This window comes from Delphinapterus leucas, chromosome 2 (assembly GCF_059928025.1).
Source record: "Delphinapterus leucas isolate spDelLeu-1000000601 "Yukka" chromosome 2, BTC_Dleu_Yukka2, whole genome shotgun sequence".
NCBI classification, from domain to species: domain Eukaryota; kingdom Metazoa; phylum Chordata; class Mammalia; order Artiodactyla; family Monodontidae; genus Delphinapterus; species Delphinapterus leucas.
Genome location: NC_143130.1, coordinates 166,334,039 through 166,358,403, shown reverse-complemented (window position 1 = coordinate 166,358,403; position 24,365 = coordinate 166,334,039). Strand labels below are relative to the sequence as shown.

Genomic DNA, 24,365 nt, shown 5'->3' with positions numbered 1-24,365 from the left:
GTAAGCCCCAGAAAAGGCTGCAGGCTTCTCTGGGCGGGCTTTGTTCCTTACTTCCCAACTACTATCGTGCACGCTGTCTTCTCAAAGTATGAGCCTGTAAGCCCTTCTCCCCACCAGGAAGGAATAATACAGAGCAAAGAGGTCTTTCCTTGGGTGTGCCCTGTAAGAGAATTACCAATGCCTGAGTTGTGAAAATGTTTATATGTTCCCCCAAAATGTTATCCCGAATGAGATAGGAATGCATTTTGGAATCTGAGTGAAGAAGCCATCTTGGAAATGGATCCTTTCAGCACCCCCCAGCCATCCAGCTGACACTCAGCCAAGTCATTCCCAAATTCCTGACCCACAGAATTGTGAGCAAAATAAAATGGTTGTTTTAAGCCACGTTAAAAAAAAAAAAGGAATGCATTTTGGGTTATCCAAGTAGTTCTGGTCTAATGGTGTAATGCCACATGGGTCGTCCTGATCTAGTACAGTTTACTGACTTCATTCATTCATTCAACATTCATTGATTGTTTTGCACAGGCCAAGCCAAAATTCGAGAGACTTATTGCCCCGGTTTGAATTCTGGTTTCTTCATCAATTAGTTGTTTAACATTACGTGAGTTATGTGACCTGTCTGAGCTCTGGTTCCTTCATCTGAACCATGGGATAACAGTGGTGCCTGTGGTTGTGATTTAATGTGCATGTAAAGCCATAGCTCTAATAACTATAGTCTGTTACAGTAATCATAGGGAAGTTTGCCCTGGAAAACCCCTAATCCAGTCTGTAGGAAGTTGTGAAGTCCTCAAGTATCCATACAGTGTCTTAAATTCAAAATGCTGTGTAAGGCCTGTGAAGAAAAGAGCTCTAATTAAACCCAGGTCCCTTCCAGTCTTTGGTTGCCTGGTTCTGGGGTAAGAGAAAGATGGAAAAACGGGTTATTTCACTTAAATGCCTATGTTGTAGCCTTGACTGGAAATCCTGCTAATGGTGTAGTTCATAAAAAGTCAGGAATAGATAAGCTGTGCCCCTGGTGAACATCCATTCATTTGATCAGTCTTTATTAAAGACTTATTAAGTGCCAAGCTCATACGTACTAGGAGCTCACCCTACTGTTGATACCAGTAAGAAAGCAGGCGTGATGCATGCGATGATGGGGGAAGTAGAGGGTGCTATAGACAGCAGGGAGAGGCAGCAAAGGGGAAGGCTTCCCAGGGCGAGTGATGTCTGAGCTGGGACCTGAAGATGGGGCAGGGTGGGCCTCTCAAGGGCTGGAAAAGACTATGCCAACAAAGGAACTGCACAAGGCTCAAGACACAGGCAGAGGAAAGGTTGTAGAGCAGGGGCTACCTAATGCGGGGTTCTTGTTAAAGGGTTTGGGCTTGTCCTGAAAGTAGTGGGGAAGTTAGTGAAGAGTTTTTAAATAGGCGTGTGGTGTGATTGTTTTTATGAAGCGTGAACCCTTTGGAGAATGACTAGAAAGGAATAGAGTTGCGGTTCAGATGGTAGTCACTTGGGTTTGGATGGGGCTGGAGAGAAGTGAGTGGCATCTGGAGATATTCAGGACCTACCTATCAAGTAATGGGGAGGGACTCGCCAGGGTCCAGGTGGATCCTAAGGTAAATGGTGGGGACTATATAGCTGAGGGAAGACACACAAAAGGAAGAGCAGGTTTGAGGGGAGCTGGGAGAGGTGTGTGGTGAGTTCATTTTCAGACGTACTGAGTTTGAGGTGCCAACTGGGGACGTTGAGCAGGTAGAGTATGTGCAGGTCTGGAGTGCAGGTGAGAGATCCAGGCTGGAGGAAAGAGATTTGGAGATCCTCAGCCTAGGCCAGTTAAGGGTATGGGAGAGGGTATGAGAGAAGAAGACGATGTAGCATACTCCTTGGGGTTGAACAGAGGGAGAGCCTTAGAAGGAAACTAAAATGGAGCGGCCCAAGGAGAAAGTAAACCAGGAGCGCCGACCTCAGTGACTGGTCCTGCCTACTTGCATCCATTCCATCTTTTTTGCTTCCTTCACCCATTTTTCCTTTTTTCCTATTTTGGTTTCTTTTTCCTGTAATTTCTTCCTCATGCACCAGGTCTGCGTACAACCACTAGAGTCAACTGCTTGAGGAACTTTGGTTAATTTATTTTTGTACCCAAAGTACTACACGTGGAATGGGCTTAATAAATACAGGTTGAACTGAACCCCCAGGCATTGCTTTGCTTCTCTGTTAGTCAAGAAGCCCAGAGAAGTTGCCACCCCTTGTTTGAGGTTATCAGACTCAGGAACAAGCAGCTTCATACAGCTGTGGGTATATAATGAGACGGATTTTTTTTTTTTTTGTGGTACGCGGGCCTCTCACTGTTGCGGTCTCTCCCGTTGCGGAGCACAGGCTCCGGACGCGCAGGCTCAACGGCCATGGCTCACGGGCCCAGCCGCTCAGCGGCATGTAGGATCTTCCCGGACCGGAGCACGAACCCGCGTCCCCTGAATCGGCAGGCGGACCCGCAACCACTGTGCCACCAGGGAAGCCGAGACTGATTTTTAACAGAAGGGAAGAGTGCTCTAAATGGGAACAGGTGTGGTCTCTAGAAAATCTCTTGCCCCTGGACAGGCCATCCCACTATTTCCAACATTTAAGGACAGTCATGGTTAGAAAGTTTGTATAGCAAACTTTTCAAAGCTCCAGAAGCTCTGCTCTGTAGCATGTAAACAGATGGCTTAGGCCCAGGCCTAATCTTGCCCAATGACTGTTTAGAAATCATCTGAGTCAGGGCAACACCTGTTCTTAGTTTGTGTCCATACATCACTTAGGAGATTCATACCAAGAGAGAGTGGTATGTTATCTTGCAGTGTTCTCCCGTCAAGAAGACTCAGAATTATCATAGCATGTAGATTTGGCTGATAAGCTTTGCTACTGCCCAAATTTAAGCTGGGGGGAAAAATCTTTACTTTCCTTGCTTCGTTGAAGAACATTTCACTTCTATTATGACAATTATAAGGGCTATACGATAATACCATTGTAATGCTGTACCTGGCAGCTTCAACTATATGGGTAATATTTTATTGCTTAAGCTGAATGTGTGGTTAAATGAGGCTTGTCAGTCTTCATTGTTTTTTGACTGTGTGAGGTACTTGATAATACATTAAGGAACTGCAAACAAAAAGGTTAATATATTTGTATCCAATATAGTTAACTTAGATTGTCAACTTTTTTCAAAACCCACCATATTTGAACTGTGGAAAGTGGCTTTTTAAAATGGGGGGAAAAATGATTGCTGCAGGAAAATATTGCTGGTCATTACAGCACCGTCCTCTCAGAGCTGTTGAAGTTCCTTGCATATCATTCATTGAGTTTCATAACACTTTTTCAAGAGAAGCTATGGGAGTCTTTACAGAATTTAAGGGGAATTAGAAAACTTTCTAATTTTGAAAGTATATGTTAGAGAGGGTTGATGGAGGTGGTGAGAGAGGAGTGTATCAGCTGGGCATAACTACTCCCATGGGGCAGTGTGTCCTTGAAAGAATATCACAATCTAGAATGAGGTGGTCAGCCTTAAGAACCTGTTTCAGAGAGTAAGACCTGCGTTACCCCAGCTCCTTGAGAATTTGTAAAACCAGGTTGCAAGTTCAGTAATTTACGATGAGATTTGGAACTACCAGGGGCCCCAAGAATGTGTACCCTCTGGCCAGGCCATGATCTCCCTTCAGGCAGGCCATGTGGAAGCTGGAGCAAACCAGAAATTGCTTGGTGAGCCTGGAATCAGAGAAGGGAAATTGCCCAGAAAACCTTCCATATCTTCATAAGGGGAGTAGTACTGCCTCACGGACCAGACAAGTTCCTCTGTGTATCCTTTCTGGGCTGTGCTAGGGTGGGCAGTGCCTCTACTGGCGTCTTGAGAAGGCTGTTTAATAGAGTGGTTAAGACATTTGCCAGTTGGATTAGAAACACCTGGGTTTGGATCCCAGCTGCCACTTACCAGTTGTGTGACATTGGGCACCTTACTTAATTCCCCAAGTCCAATGGTTTTTCATCTGTAAATTGGGGATGATAATAATGTCTATTTGACAGTGGTTGTGAGGATACAATCTTAAATGTAAAACATTTAATAGAGGACCTAGTATTTAGGAAACTCAGTAAGTGTTATTCTTCAGCACTGTTATTGTTATTTGTGACTCCCATTTCCACATTGTGGTGACTGACCTCTTCAAATTAACTCTTTTCTTGCTTTTGTAAATATCTTTGTTTCTTCCTTTTACTAAGAGATGAATACATGCTTGTTTTATAAAATGTTCTTATAGTACAAATAAGTACAGCAGCCACTGGTAATTGCATTTCTTACATTGCTAAACTTAAATTTCTAGTATACCATTGTAATTTAGCAGTCATATTTGAACCTCTATTTTCATGCCAGCTGAAATTAATTTGTACAATGTCACTGCCTCATTGCCCTCAAATAGAGCTTCAGTAAGTTTTTACTTCTCTGATAGGTTTTACTTCACTGTTTCTTCCCTCTTGCCCTCAACCTAACCCCTAGGATTTAAACAAAAAAAATTTTTTTAATGAGATTTTGGATTAAGGTTTATATCTTTTCTTTAGGGTATGTCTTTTTCAAGAATTCTTTTAAAATCTTATATTACATTTGATAATCACATTTTAATCATGCTGTCATGGGTTTTAATTAGATTCATTGCAAAATATTATTTCTTATATATCTTAATCTTTATCTTAACGTCCTTATTCGGCTTAAATTTACATTTGGTTGGAGTTTTTATTTAAAGTTTTAAAATCTTCAGTTAGGAAACAGGGACATTTTAAAAATCCTCAAACCTTTTGGGAAATTCCCTGACCATCCAGTGGTTAGGACTGGGCGCTTTCACTGCGGTGACCTGGGTTCGATCCCTGGTCGGGGAACTAAGATCCTGTAAGCCATGTGGCGTGGCCAAAAAAAAAAAAAAATCCTGGAAACCTTTTGACGGTAACTTTATCGTGCTTCTGCTATGATATGATAACACACACATTATGTGTTAGTTTTATAACTTAAATTTTAGAGGGCAGTTTTCTTTCAGCTATTTCTGAGTGTTTTGTGTAGAGGGGAAGGAGGGTCCTCATTGTTGTCTGCATGTATGGCCTACATACATAACTTTTTCAAATAACAGGTTTGAAATTGAGATTGATCCTAAGCCACCCCTAAGATTACCTCCAAAGCATTTTTTTTTTTTTTTTGCGATACGCGGGCGTCTCACTGTTGTGGCCTCTCACCGTTTTGGCCTCTCCCCTCGCGGAGCACAGGCTCCGGACTCGCAGGCTCAGCGGCCATGGCTCACGGGCCCAGCCGCTCCGTGGCATGTGGGATCTTCCCAGACCGGGGCATGAACCCGTGTCCCCTGCATCGGCAGGCAGACTCTCAACCCCTGCGCCATCATGGAAGCCCCCTCCAAGGCATTTTGATGAATAAGTTGAAAAGTCTAACAAAACTTAGAAGTTCTTACTTTGGCCTCTCATTTTAAAATTATAATTATAGGCTTTGATATTTGGTTACTCTGTTGTGGTTTATCACAGATATTCAGAAAATGTTTTTAAAACTGTATTTGAAGTGCATCACACATATGTCAAGTTTTTATCCTTTGGAATGTAAACTCCATCAGAGCAGGACTGTGGTATCAACAGTGTCTGGAATAGTGCCTTGTACCTCATAGTACATGGTTGCTGAATCAGTGCCTACTTAGTTTAAAAATTAAGGTTCTTGTTTTGAATTTAGACTGATAAGCACAGACTGCAGTTCAGTTAAGTCAGCCTTTATTTGCTGTATGATTTTATTTCCTGGAGAGAGTTGAACATTTACCAACTTTGAACAGAGGTAGAAAAGAACCTTTCTTCGTTAGATTTTATTTCTTTTTCATTTTGGGCCTTCTTCTCAAATACTTAGAAAAAGGGTTTTAGAGACTCTCTGAGGTTAGATTGCTCTATCAGGGGAGTGTCAACTTCTCTGCTGAACTTTGAACAGGTTCTTATGTTTTCTGATGAATGGAGAAATTTTTTGGCTAAGGGATTTGTTGGAATAGAGAGGAATCATGCACTTAATACAAACCATTACTCTCAAGCACAACTTTAGAAAGTGTTCTTGGCCCTCAGAGTGTTTTATTTTAAATCAGTGTCTTAGGTATTCCAAATATCCACTGACCTATCTTGACTGTTATCTGAGCAGACCTCAAGAATTTCATGCACATTTCCTTCTGTACTAGCTGTTTTCATTTGGACTCTAAAAATAGCTGAAATATGTGTATGGTAAGAGTATAATACTTGCAAACTTTTTAACCTTTGGGCTGAGTAGTTATTCATTCAGGTATGTATGTTATAAAACAGGTAAGATTGACGTATAGACAAGGATCAGTAAATAGTTTAGTTAGATCTATTGGACCATCTGAAGCAAATGTAAATCTTAGATTGGCCTCTCTACCTAGATAAAGAAAGCTTTCCAAAGTCCAAAACTGATTATAGATGAGCAAGGATTTTTCTTGATTTTAGATTTTCTGTTACTTGTCTTACTTGGTCTAGATAATTAATAACTAGTCATATATATAAGTAGAGGGACTATACATATAAACATGGAGATATTATGCATTTTAGAATAATGTATTATCACACAAGTTATTATAGAATTTGGATACCTGTTTACTTAAATACATGGAAATAAATGGAATATTCAACCTTCACTTAATTTCTAATAAATTTAAGGGGTAATAGTCTGAGATGTTTTTCTCCCAGTGCTGGATTTTCCACCTAAGAGACATTGGAGATGTCCTTGAATCTCTGTCACCAATGATCTATCATAATAGTGTGGTCTCTAGAAGCCGGTAGGAGCCTGCGACGTTGTGCCGTTGTCTGAAGATTCTTCAATCACTATGTCAAGTGACACAAATGTTTCTCTTTCTTCATATGGTGAAGATCAGGGATCTAAATTTACCCGAAAAGCTAGAGAGGCACCATTTGTCCCCACTGGAATGGCAGGTTTTGCAGCAATCGTTGCATATGGATTATATAAATTGAAGAACAGGGGCAATACTAAAATGTCTGTTCACCTGATCCACATGCGTGTGGCAGCCCAAGGCTTTGTTGTGGGAGCAGTGACTCTTGGTATGGGCTGTTCCATGTATCAAGAAATCTGGGCAAAACCTAAATCTTAGAAGAGGAGATGCTGTCTTGGTCTTGGTGGTGCTTGCTTTAGTTAGACATCTCATATTGAGGTTATATGTTTATGTTGAAAATAAATTCTGTGGGTCGGACAATAACATGGTAATTTGAATATTGGCTTCCTTTCTTGCAGGCTTGATTTGCCTAGTGGCTAGTTCACTAGCTAGGTCATTCAGGGGAGCCAGATTAGCACAAAAACATGTCACTTTTAAATGCACTTGATAGTGGTACAATGTCCACCTTCTTAAACTCTTCTGATAAAATTAGTTGTAAAGAGGACAACATGCCAAAGCTGTAAATGCTCCCAGTTGCTGCAGACTGTCATATGCTTTTGATGTAATGTAGGAGTCCTATTTACCCCAGTTAATTTAACTCTTTCTGACTGCGTTGTGGACTGAGTACTGTTTTTAAGGTCTGGTTGGCTCTTGAAGAACCCTTTCAGAACAGTGCACAGAATACAACCTTATAAACCTCCCAGCAACTATGTGTGTGTTTTTAAACCAAACCTAAAGAGCTGGTTAACAGCTGCTTTGAAGTAGTATCTGTTTCAGAATCATAGTTGTAAACATGAGAATAACTTAACTGTAGATCCCCGTTTAGCTGTTTTGTAATTGCAGAATTATAGTTTGTTGCTGTTATATTAGAATAATTTTGAAATGGCATTTTGAAATAGAAGTGTGTATTTTAAGTGCTAATGCAAAGGTAAATGAAAAATACTTTTTAAATGTGTGCAGTCTGTTTATTTTCTCTGAAAGAATCATAAATGTTAAACTAAATAAATTGCCTGTAATGGAAGTGATTTATGAGCAAGTTGGTTTGGTCAGACATTATACAAACTTTGGTATACTACAGAATGCTTTGTTGTACTTGTGAAATTCTCTTGTCTAACCTGAATTTACATTCCATGGTGATAACATGGTAAATGTAGTGTTATTAAAGTGAACACGCACAAAAAAATAAATAAATAAAAAATAGTGTGGTCTCATGACCATATGGAATTGACATGAATTTGCTCATATGGGGAGGTTTGTGAGTTGTTACAAAATGGCAGACATGAGGAACTGACGGTGTTTTAGGGGCTCTGTCTAAGTTCTCTCATTGTTCTTGGTGTATATGGTTTCAGATCTAATTCCTTATAATGCTAGACGCTCTAACAGCTTTCTGCTGTCCTCCTCGCGGGTGGATAAACATTGTCATGCTGGAAGCTTGACATGCCTTATCTCATTTAATCCTCACGATGAGTTGGGCATTATTTTTTCCATTTTAAAAGGAGGAAACAGAAGTTCTGAAAAATTGGGTGATTTGCTATGCAAATCTGGGCAATCATACAGCAGAAGAGCCAGAATTTGAGTTTGTATGTGTCACACTTCTGCTTGAACTTTAACTTTTAAAATTATAAATGACATGGACCCCTTTGAGACTGTGATCAAAATGCAGAATTTTGCATACAACTTCAGGTGGGTCTTGGATACACCCCTCTTTCAGTCGTCTATGAGCTCAGGCTGTTGGCCTAGAAGCCTCTTGCATGAGGCAATCTTTCCCCTTCTCTCGGCTTAACAGGATCTTTCTTCCCTAATCTTTCTTTCTCCAGAGTGAAGGTGGGGGTAGGATGGAAAATTTGTGAAAAATTCAAGACCTTCATATTTTTAAGAAAATAATTTGCCTCTGAAGTATCACTCCTCCCCCACTTCCCCTGCAAATGCCTGTTTTGAATGGCCTTTATCTTTAGATCTCAAGAAAGGCCATATGGGGTATTCATTTCCTCACTTGGACAATTAATGTTAAGGAAAAAAAATCTCCCTTCAAGGAGGAAAGGGAGGAGGTTGTGAATGATAGTTCCTTTATTGTACCTCTGATGGTAGATCCAAGTCTGTCTTCCCTACCATACAGCACCTTTGTGCCCACCTAGGCAGTAGGTATGTGACAGTTCTCCAGTGAATGAATGGATGACTCATATTTCCTTCACGCATTAACCAATTCCCCCGGCCAGTTGTTGAGCGCTGTACTTCATTTGTCTTGTCAGATACACACCGTACCTGAACATGGCATTTTCTTTTCTGTTAACAAAGCCTTTGCTCATATCACTGCCTTAACAATATGTTGGTTTAGCAAATATTTTCCTATTTGGTTCTCCAAGCAGTTTGTTCATAAAGAAATGTCACTTGGATTTATCTTTTAATGAACTGACAGGATACCCAGAGGCAATTTAAATTCTTAAGAATCAGCTTAAGGGACTTCCCTGCTAGCGAAGTGGATAACACTCTGCGCTCCCAATGCAGGGGGCCCGGGTTCTATCCCTGGTCAGGGAACTAGATCCCACATGCATGCTGCAACCATGCCATACTAAGGAGCCCACGTGACACAACTAAGGAGCCCGCCTGCCACAACTAAGACCCAGTGCAACCAAATAAATAATAAATTAAAGAAAAAAAAAAAGAATCAGCTTAAGATGTTAATTTCAAAAAAAAAAAGAAAAATAAAAAGAAAAGATGTTAATTTCACTAGAAAAAACACGCATGTCACAACTCCTATATGAGATGTAGCAGCATGTTATAGAAATAACTTCTATCAAGGGTTTGTGCCACCTTATATAGATCATCCAAATGAAATCACTAACAGGTGTGCAGAGTTTTCATTTATAAATAGGACAGAGTGTGTTATTTTGAACAAGCTTTAACTGAGCAGCCCAAGAAAATACACAAGTAATTTCATGCTGGGTGGAAACAGCTCATTTCCTTGTGAATATAAAAACAACTTGTCTTTGCTCAGTCATGTTACAATTATTTAGACGGCTCAGACTTTGACTTGACAAATTAATTTCGATATCAAGTGGATTTTTAGCAGATTGAACTTTGTACCATCAAATTCAACTGCAGTTGGCAAAGCACGGGGTTTTGTAGGCAAAAAGGTGGAGTTTTGGTGCTAGTTGAATATGGGTTCAAATCCCTGTATACTACCTATGTGGCCCAAGGAAACCAACTTAACTTCTTTGGATTTTGTTTCTTTCATATATGATACGGGATAGTAACAATAGCTTTCTGTTGGGTACTGACAAGGTGCCTAGCACTGTACTAGATGCTTTACGTATATTTAATTTAATCCTGAGTTAATTGACTTCCTTCTTCCTCCCACCATCTCAGAGATGGAGTGGACCAAAGATGGGCAGTGTCCAGACCAAGGGGAGGTCCTGGTGCAGGTCACTTGTTGTAGTATAGAGTTATTTTTCTTTAGTCATTTCCGTTTTCTTTTTCATCATGTAGATTTGTTCATTGGTTGGAATAATTTACTGAGAAAGATGGATTGGAGAAAAATGACTCAAGGTGTTGTCATTAAGTCAGCCAATTAAGTTCACAGCTACACCACTGAGAATAAAGATATTCCCTATAATACCCTTTCTCTTCCTCCCAGAGTTTGGAATGAATCATCTAGAAAATAACCTTAATTCTCACCCATATTTTGCAAATGCATATTTGTTTGTACTTTTATTTCTGGCACGTATTTTGAAGTCAGATTTATGTTTGAATGGTGACTTAAAGGAAAAGAACACTTCTAAATTCTATATTGCAGTAGGATAACAGAAAGAAAAGTGAAGCATGTTTAATAATGAAGACTATATCTAAAACTACATATTATTATTTGTTCAATATCTGTGACCCATTGCTAGAGTGCAGACTTCACTGTCTGTTACAGTACCCCCTGGGCCTGGCTGGGGCAACTAGTAAGTGACAGCCCCCAGCTAGAGTTCAGGTCTTTCAGCTGCAGGTTTAACACTTTTCCCTCAACAACGCTCTACTTTTCCTTTGAGCCATTGCCATTTTTCTAAAGAAAAGCAGTTCAATTGTTGTATTTTTTTAAAATAATTTATTTTAAAAGGAAAGAAAGAGAAAGAAAAATTGCCAAAGAGAAAGCCCCATTAGTGAAGGAAGCATTTAAGTGTAGAATTTTCTATACTACAGAAGATGTAATATGAAATTTTATACTGTTTAAGGGGACTTAAACTCTGATAATAGGAGTTAATACTACTTGAGCACTTATTGCGTATGAAACATTGTTTTAAGTGCTTTTAATGTTTTTGCTTATTTTGATCCCCAACAATCCTATGAGTGAGGTACTCATATCCATCTTAATTTTACAGATGGTGAACAGAGACCAAGAGTTGTTAAGTAACTTGCTCATGGTTATGTGGCAGAGACCACAACGGGACTAGTTCTTCTGCCTTCTTTTTTTTTTTTTTTGCGGTACGCGGGCCTCTCACTGTTGTGGCCTCTCCCGTTGCGGAGCACAGGCTCCGGACGCGCAGGCCATGGCTCACGGGCCCAGCCGCTCCGTGGCATGTGGGATCTTCCCGGACTGGGGCACGAACCCGTGTCCCCTGCATCGGCAGGCAGACTCTCAACCACTGTGCCACCAGGGAAGCCCCTTCTTCTGCCTTCTTGATCAGCATCTTTCCTCCCGGTATGTGACCTTGGGCCAGTAACAGGTGGCCTGCCACGGAGCGCGTGCCCTTAAGGACAGCCTGGCACAGTGCAGCCTCCCAAATCTGATGGAGATTGTTTAAAGTACTCTTGAGATTTGTTATCTTTTATTTTAATTACTACTACAATTTATTTTGTTTAAAATATGTTTTTGAAGTCACATCAGGCAAAGAAAGATAAGTCTGAGAAGGAACATGAATCATGATTAGGCCGCAAGACACGGCTGGGAATGTCTGAAGTGCTGAGGGCAGAGCTGTTTGATAGGAAGCCTTTTGTGAGCTTGTTCCCTGGCAGAGTTGGAAGTAGCAGTCTGATGAAATACATCCCAGGAGAGTTCCCTGCTGAGACATTTTCCAAAGCAAGATCTGGTTGCACTGCTGTTGGATGAACTTGGGAGCTTCTAGAGTCAGAATCTGCATCCAGACAAGAAAAAGTGGTAGAACCAGTGAGCCTGTTGAAGCACTTGCTGCCTTTATTGATAGAACTGGATCACTGTGATTTAGCTGCTGTGCACACAGATATTATTTCCACCTGTTACGGCAGTTCACACCACCCAAGTGTTTCCGTTCTACCATCTGTGAATTATGAGCATGGGGACAGGGCCACTATAAATTGTTATTCCACTTTTAATTCCTCTTCTGCAAGTCATGATTCTATCATTTAACCTTTGCATCTGGTGTTTTTTAATTGAGACTTTTATCATTATATACCTTGAATATAGGGTAATTGGATATAGGATAATAGAGAATAATTCCTATTACCCTTGATAGCACATACATATTAATGGTAGTTCATCCTCTTCTACTTTTAAGTGTAATGAAAATATCTTATGTATTTTTAAGTAGAACTTCTAATAAAATGTAACTGGTGTTATGGTACTTGAACAATTAAAAAATATCGAATGTATGTTTCTGAGTTATGTACCTCCAACCCCCCACCCCATTCCTTGATCCTCAATGAGGAGCATATAAAAGCGAATCCATTAAAGCCTTAAGTGTGGCCTTTATTAGATGGAACTTTATATTACTGATAGAAAAGGGAAGTAGCTTTTGTATGTTAAGAAGGGAAACAGTTTTACTCTTTTCTTGTAGTATTGGAAGAAGTATTTGCTATAAGTAGAAAACCACCTCGTAAATATGTGGGATAGAAAGTTATTTCTTGTATGATGAAACCATGATTTGCAAATTTTGGTTGATGAAGAAAAAACAAATACAGCTTTTAGTAACAGAAGTCTGTGAGTTTCTTCATGTGTATCTGTTTAGGATTTTAACCACGAAAGTAATTTCCCTGATTTTATCATCCTCAGCGTTTTCATGGTAATACTATTAAAGAACAGTGGAGCTGCTATACATATATTTTTTTAAGGCAATGGAAAATATGTTGGGTAATATTCTTTTAGGCAATAGATATTAAATGTGACTAGATTCTTTCTTGAAATGTATAAGGCCCATATTCATTTATAGTTTTGGGGGGGGGTTATAATTTTTTTTTTTTTTTTTTTTTGGCCACACTCTGCAGCATGTGTGGTCTGGGATCTTAGTTCCCCGACCAGGGATTGAACCTGCGCCCCCTGCAGTGGAAGTACGTAGTCCTAACCACTGGAGCACCAGGGAATTCCCCATAACCATTTCTGTACAACATAAAACAGCTATAATTTTAACCTGAGAAAAGTGAATGTCAGAAAAATAAGCAGCTATTCCTAAATATACCCATTTCAGCCCTCCTTTTCATTTTTATATTGTGTGGTTCCAACTTCTAAAAATATTGCTCACACTACTAACTGTCTATGGTGAGACAAGATAGAAGGAATAACTACGACTTGAGTTCAAGAAAACATGAAAAATATTTTTTTCCTGTGACTTAATTGAAATATAAAAACTGGAATATGGGCCAAATTAGACTGAGGTTATCTGTTTTTTTTCACTGTCCTCTCAATAAAAAGAGAACAGCTACTATTTATTCATTGCCCTAAAACACAGGCATTTGTGAATTAAGCTAATAAGCAAGCCCCAAAAGCCCCAAATTTAGGAGATTTGAACAAATAGAAATCTAACTAATTCATTTCTTGGAATGGCATATAAGAAATGATCCTGCAGTATAACAAACTAGTTAACTAAAATGATTGAAGAATGGAAGGCTCTGTTTTACCCTCAGTTTCGTGGGTCTTAATCAAAGTGACCTCGTATGTGGTAGTACAAAAAGAGAACATCAGCCTTTGATGTTGAAAGTGTGTGCAGTAACATCTGTTATTTCTGTCATTTTTGTGTAGTAAAATGTTATATGTACTAAATTTTCCTGTTTAATTCTAGCTTACTCTTTAAAAACGTGTTTGACATTTTAATTTTATAATTGAATATCTTTCTCCATAGCATTTATCAGTATCTAACTTCTCAGATAATTTTGCTTGTCTTTCTCCTCCTACTGGAATGTAAGTTACTTGAGGGCAGGAATTGTGTTCTTTTGTTCAGTGCTGTATCCCTACCACCCTGAACAGTGTTTGACTCACAGTAGGTATTCAATCAATATTCATTGAATGAAAAGATGAATCGTTCTAAGACTTTAGTCCATTTTTCTTAGAAAGTATATTTTTTGAAGAATGATCTTATTGTGTTTCAGGATCATTGTTTCTTCATAGCATCTTACTGTCCAGGATGGTAAGTAGAAAAGCTGTGAGCAGTCCTCTATGTAAATAGTGATCCCAATTCATGTCCTGGACTTTCAAGAAATTGGCTTACCGTTTTACTTTTTTCCTGGAAGTTAAATGCTCCAATAACAACAACAAAATCTGGTCATTTAAGGACTTTAGTTACTTGGGCTTCAGTTTAATAAGTTTCAGTATAATTTCAAGACTAAGATGTACTTTTGATTGTCAACTTCTTGAATCCTCATATGTGTAGAGTACAGTGATATTGTATATTGTAACCTTGACTGTCAAATAGGTAACGTATTATTTAACCAATGATAGAAGAAAATGGATTGAAATTAAACAGAAAAGAAAAAAAAATACTGTGTGCTTTGAGGCATTGTGACCATCACAGTATCTGTCAAAAGGAAGAAGTGCAGTGCTTCATTATTTATGGCACACACCGTGTAGAGGTAAGCTCTAGACTTGAATTAGGTTAATACTTGTTAACTGCCCTTGTTAGATGATCTCTGCCAGGGATAGGCTTTATCTAGTGCTGTCTCCTCTCATCTCCCTCCTGATGAAAAGTCTTCTGACTTCTGCCTAGTCTAAGAAAAGCATCAGGATAAAATTATAGTTGCAATTTTATATGGGATTAACTTTTATCAAACTCAGTGCATCAGTGGCTTAAAAAACCCTTTGGCTAATTTGTATGTCCCTCTACTTTAAAAATAGTACAACTGAAAAGACTCTTAAAATAATTAGACAAGAAATGACTTGGATTTGGAAAGGGTTTACATTCTGACAGGATTTGGACCTGCTTATAATAGCTGGTGTCTTCTTTAAATGACTGTGATTTGGGGTACTGCACCTTTTATCCAAGCTCTAAAATTTGTAAACTGTCTTTTCATCTGAACAGAAAGCTGAATTGTCAAAATCACCTTGTTTTCAGAGTAAATGTTAGTTCTTTTAAAGTAAGTCAGCTATGTTGTGTCTGGAAAGAAGCCAAGTTTTGTAACTGTGCAACTTTTGTTTTTATGGAAAAATCATTGAATAACTTTATGAAAACTCCTGATATGTTTGTTCAGAACAAAATAGGAAAGGGTGAATATAAACATGACAGTGAGGAAGTTTTGCAAAAATTATTCAGTGATAATTGAGGATTGATCCAGAGGATGCTAGAAGACTCAGATATTTAGAGGCTTCAATTGGAATGAGTTTCCCCACAGGTCAAGTCAGCTTGATTTGGCCACAGTGGGAGTAGAGAGAGCTGTGAGAAAGAGAAGCCAAGTGGAGGTAAAGTTTCTTATTGGGAAAGGTACTGGGTAGTTAGGAGTGGTGGGAGGCATGAACCAAAAGCCATTAAAAAGAATTATTTAAGTATTTATTCATTTATTTTAAATATTTATTTTAATATTTAATATTTATGTTACATATAAATATTATTAATGTTTATCTTAAAATTTTTAAAAAAATATTTATTTTTGCTGGGTCTTAGTTGCGGCATGCGGGATCTTCGTTGCAGCATGTGAACTCTTAGTTGCGGCATGCATGTGGGATCTAGTTCCCTGACCAGGGATCGAACCTGGGACCCCTGCATTGGGAGCGTGGAGTCTTACCCACTGGACCACCAGTGACGTCCCCCAAAAGCCAATTATTAAAGGCTGGTTTATGGGGAAGTTTTTTTTTTTTTTTTTTTTTTTTTTTTTTGCGGTACGCGGGCCTCTCACTGTTGTGGCCTCTCCCGTTGCGGAGCACAGGCTCCGGACGCACAGGCCCAGTGGCCATGGCTCACGGGCCCAGCCGCTCCGCGGCACGTGGGATCTTCCCAGACCGGGGCATGAACCCGTGTCCCCTGCATCGGCAGGCGGACTCTCAACCACTGTGCCACCAGGGAAGCCCCACTATGGGGAAATTTTTATTACAATTAAACCAAGCCCATAAACAATACAGGATGTGCGTAGCCCCAAAAATTTGGACTCAAGGAAGAGAAAACATGATTCTGAGGAAACATCTAGATCAAGTAATGACTGGTAATAGTTGAAATTTAAGGCACACAGGGGAGCCTGTCTGTACCAAAGTTTTTGTATTTAAAAAATAAATAAGTAAAAGGTCCTGGTAACTTTAAATAAAAGGAAGACATTTGTTTGACTATTATTTGGACATTTTTATTTTCTTGGAAGAAGCATAACTGACTCAAGTTTTGTTCTGCTTTCTCAGACACACCTAAAGAGATCCTATCTGCTAAATTTAATGTACTCATAGCAAATGTTCTGAGTGCTTTTAAGTTTATCAGCACAATTAAAACTTGCAAAGTACTTTACCACAACGTTTTGAGGAAGGTGGAGTCCGTGTCATTTTCCCTATGGATAAGCTGAGACTCAGTGAGGAAGTGACTTCCTCAAGAGCTGGTCAGTGGTGGAGCCAGGATTCAGAAGCCAAAAGCCTTTGGACCATCAGTCTGTGCTCTTGGAACTACACCGTGCTAGTGGCAGCTATGGGAATTGCAATAGCCCCCTGGAGGAAACATCAGTAGAAATAACAGCAGTTCCCCAAACAGCAAAAAACTGAAATACCTTTCACGGCTTTGGAAAATATGGTTGAACTTACAAGTGAAGTAATGAAACCACAGTTGGCTCAAGTACTGTAAAGCTCTATATAAAATAAGTTATTTTTCTAACTATATTTGGGAAATGAAATAACTAACTTTGCCTTATAACTAAGGAGAACTCTTTGGTCCAGACTTTTTTTTTTCTTAATTTATTTATTTTATTTTTCGCTGCGATGGGTCTTCGTTGCCGTGCGCGGGCTTTCTCCAGTTGTGGTGCGCAGGGGCTACTCTTTGTTGCGGTGTGTGGGCTTCTCATTGCGGTGGCTTCTCTTGTTGCGGAGCACGGGCTCCAGGTGCACAGGCTTCAGTAGTTGTGGCTAGCGGGTTGTAGAGCGCAGGCTCAGTAGTTGTGGTACACGGCATGCACCGCGGCATGTGGGAACCTTCCAGACCAGGGCTCGAACCCGTGTCCCCTGCGTTGGCAGGTGGATTCTTAACCACTGCGCCACCATGGAAGCCCCATTTTTTAATAAATTTATTTATTTTATTTTTCAAACTATTTATAATGCCAATTTTTAGAAAACTTTATAAACTTCTCTACCCCTCAGTGTCTACAAAAGGACACTGACTAATTTTTAGCAACAATGGTTGTTATTAAATACATGACTAATGGATGTTTAGAGTTATTTGTTCCTTTGAAAAATAACTCCAGGCTACTTTGCTTTTGTAATTCTTTATAACTTCCTTTGAAAGGGTTTTTGTTTGTATGTGTTCTCTCTTGGTGAAACAGTGTTACCCATCACTTCCTGCTGCTGCCAACATGCTACTTAACAAGTCTTTCCCCTTTGTCTTTTTTTTTTTTTTTTTGGCTGCACTGCAGGCTTATGGGATCTTAGTTCCTCAACCAGGGATCGAACCCAGGCCCAGGGCAGTGAAAGTACACAGAATCCTAAACACTGGACTGCCAGGGGATTTCAGTAATTTGTCTCTTTTAATCTGCTTTTAATTGGATAACCAGATTACTAAACTCATTACAAGTATGTGTAAAATAAAATTTAAAAAAAGTTCTGTAAAAGAGGAAGGAGAAATTTCTTCTTTGTCAAGGGCATATACTTTATTGCTTTGATTTTGACAAATTTTTCATTACTCAAACACATTTTTGCTTATTCAGTGTTTTTCATTTATGTTCAGATAGTTGAGTTTACCAGGTATTTGTCAAACTGTACAAAATCTTGACCTAAGTATAGATATTAGAAAGTAGAAAATATACTTAACCCGTAGCTAGGTTCATCTATTTCTGGTTCATTTTTTTCCCCTTAGACTTTTTCAAATACACTGAATATGATGTATTTAAACATCTAAAAATAAAGTTTTAAAATTGTGTATTTGATTTTGATTTTGAGTGGTTCTGATCTTCAAAAATATCTTTTTTGAGATGAAATTCACACAACAGAAAGTTAACCATTTCAAAGTAAACAATTCAATGGCATTTAGTACATTCACAATACTACCTCTATCTAGTTCCAAAACAATTTTATTACCCTAAATGAAAATCCTCTACCTATTAAGCAGTTACTCCCCATTCCTCCCTATTTCCACACCTCACAACCACCAGTCTACTTTCTGTCTCTATGGATTATCTATTCTGGATATTTCCTTTAAATGGAGTTATACAACATGTGACCTTTTGTGACTGTCTTCTTTCACTTAGCGTAATGTTTCTGAAGTCCATCCATGTTGTAACATGTGTCTACTTTTTAAAAAAATGATTGAATAATGTTCCATTGTATGTATATTCCATAATTATCTTTTCATCTACTGATGGACATTTGGCTTGTTTCCACCTTTTGGCTACTGCAAACAGTCCTGCTATAAACATGTGTTTACGTGTATTTGTTTGAGTGCCTGTTTTTAGTCCTTTCAGGAAAATATATAGGAGTGGAATTGCTGTGTCACATGGTAATTATATGTTTAATTTTTTGAGGAACTGCTAAATTGTTTTCCATAGCAGCTGAACCACTTTACATTCTTACCAGCAATATACAAGGGTTCCAATTTCTCCACTTCCTCAGCAACACTTATTTTCTGTTTTAAGTTATAGCCATCCTAATGGGTGTGGAATGGTATCTCATTGTGGTTCTGGGTTGTTTTTCACTACTGGTGATTGAGCATTTTTTCATGTGTTTCTTGGCCATTTGTTTGTGTTCTTTGGAGAAATATCGAAGTCCTTTGCCTGTTTTTAAAAATGAGTTGTTCATCTTTTTGTTGTTGTGTGAGTTCTTTATATATTCTAGATTCTAGACCCTTATCAAATATATGATTTGGAAATATTTTCTCCCATTCTGTAGGTTGTCTTTTTGCTTTCTTGATTTGGTTCTTTGATGCACACAGTTTTAAATTTTGATGAAGTCAAATATGTTTTTCCCTTTGTTGCTCATACTTTTGGCATCATATCTAAGAATCTGTTTCCAAATTCAGGGTCATGAAAGTTTACTTCTATGTTTTCTTCTCAAGAGTTTTATGGTTTAGTCCTTACATTTAGGTCATTGATCCAGCTTGAGTTAATTTTTGTATATGGTGTGAGGTCAGGGTCTAGCTTCATTCTTTTGATTGTGGATCTTTAATTGTCCCAGAACCATTTGTTGAAGAGACGGTTTTATTCTCCGTTGAATAGTCTTGGTACTCTTGTTGAAAATCAGTTGACCATAGATACATGGATTTATTTCTGGACTCAGTTCTATGTCACTGATCTAAACGTCTCTCCTTATACTGGTATCTCACTGTTTTGATTATGGTAGCTTAGTAGTAAGTTTTAAAATTAGAAAGTGTGAGTCTCCCAACTTTGTTCTTTTTTGATATTGTTTTGCCAATTTGGGTCCCCTTGCAGTTCACATGAATCTGAGGATTGGCTTTTCCATTTATGTGAAAAAGGCTCTTGGAAGTTTGATACGGATTGCATTTGAATCTGTAGGTCACTTTGGGTAGTGTTGCCATCTTAACAGTATTAAGTGTTCCAATCTGTGAACACAGAATATCTTTCCATTTAATTTCTTTCAGCAATGTTTTGTATTGTTCAGTATACACATCTTTTCACCTCCTTGGTTAAATTTATTTCTAGGTATTTTATTCTCTTGGATGCTATTATAAATGGAATTGTTTTCTTAATTTCCTTTTTGAATTTTCCATTGCTGGTATATGGAATTCATACTGATTTCTGCATGTTGATCTTGAACCTTGCAACTTTGCTGAGTTTTTTGGCTCTAGTAGTTTTGTTGTTGTTGTTTGTTTTTTTGGTAAGCGCTCTTTTGGGATTTTTAAAAATATATAGGATCATGTCATCTGTGCATGGAGATGGTTTTACTTCTTTTCCAGTTTGGACGCTTTTATTTCGTTTTCTTACCTAATTGCTTTGGCTAGAATTTCCAGTACAGTGTTGACTAGTGGTGTTGAATATTGGCATACTTGCCTTGTTCCTGATCTTAGGGGAAAAGCTTTCAATCTTTTACCATTCAGTGTGATGTTAGCTGGGGATTTTCATAAATGCTTTCAAGAAGTTCTGTTGTATTCCTTGTTTGAGTATTTTGATCATGAAAGAGTGTTGGGTTTTGTCAAATGCTTTTTCTGTGTCAATTGAGTTGGTTGTTTTTTTCCCTTCATGTCAATAATATGTCACATTGATTGATTGTTTTATGTTGTACTCCTGAGTTGAGTCCCACTTGGTCATGATGTATAATCTTTTCAGTATGCTGTTGGATTCGGTTTGCTAGTATTTTGTTGAGGATTTTTGCACCTATTGTTATAAGGGATATTGGTTTATAGATTTCTTTTATGGTGGTGTCTTTTGTCTGGCTTTGGTATCAGGATAATGCTGGCCTATAGAATGAGGAAGGAAATGTTCTCTACGTGTCTTTGATTCCCTCTCCCCCTTTGTTTTCTTTATGGATAGGTTTAAATTTTTTTGTGGGGGGAGAGAATTAATTATCCGGCTTCTCAAGGTTGTCATCCAAGACAAATACCCCAAAGTGGACTTATACAGAAAATTCTATGCCTGACGAAATTTAATCACAACATTTTATTGCTCAAACTCTACGTACTCATCTTAGAAACAAACCATATTATATTATAAAATCTCTGGAATCAGATGTTGTTATTTCAGTATGTATGTGTAGAAATTCTAAGAAAGCATTGAGTCCAAGGGTTATAATATTATGAGATTTTAGTTACTCATATGTATATAAACATTTCTTGGAGCAATTTTAGAAATATGATACCTCCTTGAAAGTATTTACAAGATATAAACTTTATTTTGGCTAGCCTGAACTACCACTTAAGAGAGAACTTGAACACAGGGACAGGTACCAAAGCAAATACTTTACTACAACATAAAGTGGGTTAGTGTTCAAATGTCTAAAATCTTAGACTTTCCTATGACTAAAATAGCTAATCAATAAATAATTTGCCAAATCTATATTCAGCTGTTTGCACAAAGTTCTTGATACTCCTTTATAAGGTATATAATTTGTAAATACAAAAGCTAATTATGATGCAATTTTACAAATGTACTTCTTGATTTTCTATCCATATGTGGCATAATAAATGCATTGCTATAATAAATAAACTTAGCAGATTTTTAAGAGTTTATTTCTTCTAGAATGTGCTTATTTTTAGAATGCCAGCAGATTATTCAGATATTTTTGTATATCATGATCAGTTCACAAAAGGTGCAGCCACAAATTATGTAATAAACCTATAGTTTTATAATTCTATTTAAATTTTTGTGTTTGGAGGATTCAGGCCCAACTAGATTTAAAGGGAAGAGTAATGTTTACAAAGAGTATTTTTAAGACCTTTTAATTTTGATTAAAAGTGATATACCGTTATGACCAAAACAGTTTTAGATTCTAAAGAATATCCAGTCTTCTGTGTTTATGGCAAAAAATAAATATTTATTGAATTAAGTGCATAGCAGTGGTATGTTTTATAGACCAAACATGGTACATGCAGCCTAGTTCTAAAATAGAACACAAAACATAAATACAATGAACAGAAATGTATTGTGTTGTAATCAATCCAAATAAATGTAATTAGAAAAGTTTTTTTTTGTCAGAGTCTTTAATCGATTTTGTTGGTGTTTAGCAGAGTGGGTGAAACTAAATAATCTTTTATAAATATAGTGGTTTTCTAGTGGCAAAATGCATTCCTATGTGTTTCACATTTAGGTCTCATGATGGAGTTATGAGGGAGGTATTACCTTATTTTACACTTGAGAAAACCGAATTGTACTGATTGACTTTTCCACTTCACAGTGAGCAAGTATTGGAAATTAAACCCAGGACTTTGGACTTTTAGCAACATCTTCTTTCTGTTACCAGATTTTTCTTTTCTGTAAGTTGCAGTTCAGGAGAAAGAAGGAATAGGAATAGTACCTGTTTTCCAAAAATGTGATACTATTCTTTTCCTACAGGTAACATATAGTTTATTTTATAAACATAATCATAACTTCAGAAAATAACAACAGTAGGACTCAGACTTTGTGCTGTATTACAGTGTGTTTGGATTTTCAAAAATAATGATTTCCACACAGCTTTTCAAGGATAGGTTGTTCATATGACTATCTCCTACGTAACACTGGAGGGGGGCGGTGTGCTGTAGTGCAGTGATTTTCAAACTTTAAAGGGTACGAGAATTACTTGAGAGTTTAATAGCTCTGTAGGGCTCACTGCTCTCCAGGTAATTCTGGTAGAGGTGGTCCAAGGACAGCACTTGGAGAAACACTGGTTTTAGAGTTTAACACACACAACAAGTATCTATTTGATAAGGTAATGGGGGTGATTTAATCTATGATATTGTTCTAGTTCTTGGAACAGAACCTGGTCCAACATAGTAGATGTCCAAAATATTCCATTCGTATGTGATGACTTGGGTGGCAACTGAGAAGCAGGAGAATATTCATTCTTTCATTCAAAATTTACTGAATTCCTGCACTATTCTAGCTGTTTGTGTATAAAGGGAAAATGGATACATTCCTCACTCTTGTTGAGTTTCTTTGATTAATAGACTCATTTTAAAGGTATGGTTCTTCCTTTGTAAAAACTTGTAAGATGAAATTATTAATATTGAAGACATGTTTTGTTTTGTTTTGTTTTTTGTGGTACACGGGCCTCTCACTGTTGTGGCCTCTCCCGTTGCGGAGCACAGGCTCCAGACGTGCAGGCCCAGCGGCCGTGGCTCACAGGTCCAGCCGCTCTGCGGCATGTGGGATCTTCGCAGACCGGGGCACGAACCTGTGTCCCCTGCATCGGCAGGCGGACTGTCAACCACTGCACCACCAGGGAAGCCCCCTGAGGACATGTTTGAATATTGAGGTCACTTTTTCTCTGTAAATTAAAAACTCATTTTTTTGAGGATTACAGGTTAAAGAAATGGCCTGAGTGTTAGTTCTTGTTTTATTGTTGCTCTAAAGCTATATTATCCAGTATAATGGCCACTAGATGTTTGCGGTTATTTAAGTCAGTTAAAATTAAGTAATATTGGGGATTTGGTGCCTCAGCTGCACTAGCCACATTTCAAGTCCCCAGTAGCCACGTGTGTGTTGTACTGGAGAGTGCAGATACAGAGCAGTCCCATCATCGTAGGAAGTTCTATTTGACAGTGTTACTCTAAGAATCTAGAACAAAGCAGTGATTTTTCCATTGCCTTGATCTGTAAGTGGATTTTTGAGGTAAATATTAGCAGTGGCCTGAGGCTGTCATTTCAACCCTTAAGTGCATTAGCACTTTTTCAGGTGGACAAGGCCCAGGGTTAGGATTGATTTACTAGAACAGTTTATTATACAGCAACTAAGATTTGAATGCTCATATCTGGGCATTTTTCTTAAACCTCCGAGTAAGACACTTAAGTTATTTTACTGCTTTAGGTATATAGCTTTTCTCATGGTGTGTGTGTGTGTGTGTGTGTGTGTGTGTGTGTGTGTGTATGTGTGTATTTACCTCCACAGCATTACAGTTGCTTAAATTTGTATCTAGTGAACTTTGCGGGGGGCAAAGAAAAGTTGCAATTACATCTTTATTACTAGAATTTTTGGTATTTACATGAAATAATTTATTCATAGATGCCAAATTTGAGCGTAGTGACAAGTTGGATTAACACTAGTCAGAATTTAACTAGGTCAAACCCCAGTTACGCTTATTATAAAATATTAATTACGGTAATGTAGTATTTTGATAATTTAAAAACTAAACATTTTACGTTTTTTTGTTGAACTTATGTAAAATCCTGTAGCACCTGCTGCATTCTGATGTCTAGACATTTTTCTATGCAGGGTTCAAGAAACAGTCTGCAAGCGTAACCCACTTTTCGCCTCTATTTCCTGAATGAGTATCTAGATAGAGATAGGTCTTGCCTCCTTTTTTTTTTTTTTTCCCCCTTCGGCTTTTGCTGTGGTCCCTTTCTGAGAAGAGAAGCAATAGGAGACGGTCACTTGGTCCCAGGTCATGGATTAGAGCAATTAAATCCTTTTGTACATTTCTGCTTCCTTCAGTGATTCTCCCTC

At 38.2% G+C, this 24,365-nt stretch overlaps 1 protein-coding gene and 1 pseudogene across 10 annotated transcripts in view; both read left to right on the top strand.

The window, feature by feature from the left end:
* Window positions 1-24,365, top strand: part of PTPN21 (protein tyrosine phosphatase non-receptor type 21) — a 92,588-nt gene that overhangs the window by 4,698 nt on the left and 63,525 nt on the right. The window lies entirely within an intron of this gene.
* Window positions 7-24,365, top strand: LOC149750343 (HIG1 domain family member 1A, mitochondrial pseudogene; annotated as a pseudogene).